This window comes from Piliocolobus tephrosceles, chromosome 19 (genome assembly GCF_002776525.5).
Source record: "Piliocolobus tephrosceles isolate RC106 chromosome 19, ASM277652v3, whole genome shotgun sequence".
NCBI classification, from domain to species: domain Eukaryota; kingdom Metazoa; phylum Chordata; class Mammalia; order Primates; family Cercopithecidae; genus Piliocolobus; species Piliocolobus tephrosceles.
Window position 1 is genome coordinate 31285149 of NC_045452.1, and position 2307 is coordinate 31287455.

Genomic DNA, 2307 nt, shown 5'->3' on the forward strand with positions numbered 1-2307 from the left:
AGAAAGAAAGAAAGAAAGAAAAAGAAAGAAAGAAAGAAAAAGAAAGGGAAAGGAAAAGAAAAAGAAAACACTTGTAAATGAGAAATAAACAGAAAATATTTAATATGCAAAAGTTACTGAGTAAAAGCTGTAAGAGAGCAAGACAGTGCATCATACTAGACGGTCCGTGTCATGATGACGTGATGACCTCCACACTCTGCATCCAAAGCGCCGCCAGCGGCACCGTGATGACCAACGAATGAAGGGTCCAGACCCACATGGCCTCGCTGTGGACCAGCTCCAGCAGGAGCAGAGTCTCCCTGGAAGCCAGGGAGTCACCAACGGGTCCCTGCATGGAACCTGTTTGCCTACGTCCCTCCAACAGTGGCAGTTCCCTGCCATGGGCTTCTGTGAGGATCTCACGAGTTGCTCTGTAAGGCACATAGTGCAGGACAGTTGTGAGCTATGACAAATGCAAGGGGCCTTCCTAAAACTGCTATTGCAGGGAAACTGCCCTGTATCCACTTTATTGTACTGTTGATCTGGTGCATGATGAAAACGACAGTAATAGAGACACAGATAAGTCTCATTAAACAACCACTAACCTTGATCAAATAGATTGATGAGACAGGAACAGCCTTCACACTAACATGCTAAGTCCTGTGCACACTAACATCCTTCAAAAAGAAACAGCGAGTCTATTTGCAAAATCTATTGCCAAAAATTGGTTATGTGCTTGCCTGCAAATAAAACCTTTTAAAACGATGAAAAATCAGACTTGAAACTCTGCTGGTCATGCTATCTGATCACAAAACAATAAAAGTAGAAATAATAGTGAGGAGATGACTAAAGTGTCTGACAAATCAGAAATTCACTTTATAAATTATCCTTGGATTAAAGAGTTAATAAAGAAACAATTGATAAAGTATCTGGAAAGCTTTGAAAAGGAGAGTATTTTGTGTCCAAATGAATTGCACACAGAAAAAGCTCTATTAAAGAAAATGCATTAACTTAAGGTGGCTTCATTATTTTAGAAAGAAAACAAAGATAAAGGAATTTGGTACTCTGCTAAACATTAAGAAAATAACAAAATGAATTCAAAAACATTAGAAGGAATGAATTTAATAAACATGAAAGCTAAAAACAATAAAATAGTAAGCAAAATAAGTAAAAACCATGGCTTATTTCAAATTTGATTCTTTGAAGCTAAACCTTTGTAAGTTAATTATGGGGAGGGGAGAATGAGGAATGAGAATAGGAAACAATTACATATAAGGGAAAAATGAAGATAATTATAAGCTAATTATATATCTAACTATGGCAACATATTTGGTATTTAGAATGAAAGAACATTTCTTAGAAGTATTTTTTAAGTTTAAAAAATGTATCATAAAAGAAGTGAAAAATTCAAATAGGTCATTCCTGTAAGAAACATTGGAAATCTGATTCAAGATCTACCACTAGAAAATAAAATCACCATAATTCGGTGCATTCAAACCGAATTTTGTCTTTTATGTTAAGGTAAAAACAAGTTAATCTGTCACTTAAAATATTCCAGAACACAGAAAGTTTTTTTATAAAAGCAACTCTCTTTTAAATATTATATAGTTAGTATAGCTTTAGAAGCAAAATTAAATATAAGATAAAAAATGATTAAAACTACCAATACTTACAAGTTTAAATGTAAAACTCAATTTGAAATTAACGTCCCCAGCACTTTGGGAGGCCGAGGCAAGTGGATCACGAGGTCAGGAGTTTGAGACCAGCCTGACCAACATGATGAAACCCCATCTCTACTAAAAATACAAAAATTAGCCAGGCATGGTGGCGAGTGCCTGTAATCCCAGCTACTTGGGAGGCCGAGGCAGGAGAATCACTTAAACCTGGGAGGCAGAGGTTGCAGTGAGTCGAGATCGCGCCACTGCACTCCAGCCTGGGTGACAGAGTGAGACTCTGCCTCAAAGAAAAAAAAAAGAAAAGAAATTAATGTCAATCAATGTATCAAAGAATAATTCTAATAATACACTAAGGCCAAATAGGGCTCAAGGCCCCCGGCATGTGCTGTTCCTCGGTCTAATCAGTGTGGCGCTGTAGGCAATGGGGGCGCTCTGGTTACTGTTCTGCAGGACGCTCTTATGACTATCAGAATTGACTGCAACAGGAAGTGAGAGACTGAAGCCAACCCCAAACAATTCACGATAGAGTTCTGCCACGTGGGGACCGACTCTTTCGGCCCCACATTGATAAAGACTTGGGGAAAGCACTTGCCACATCTATAGTGCCATACCAAGTGCACAGTCTGAGAAGGCAGACAGTGAGGACCCTGGA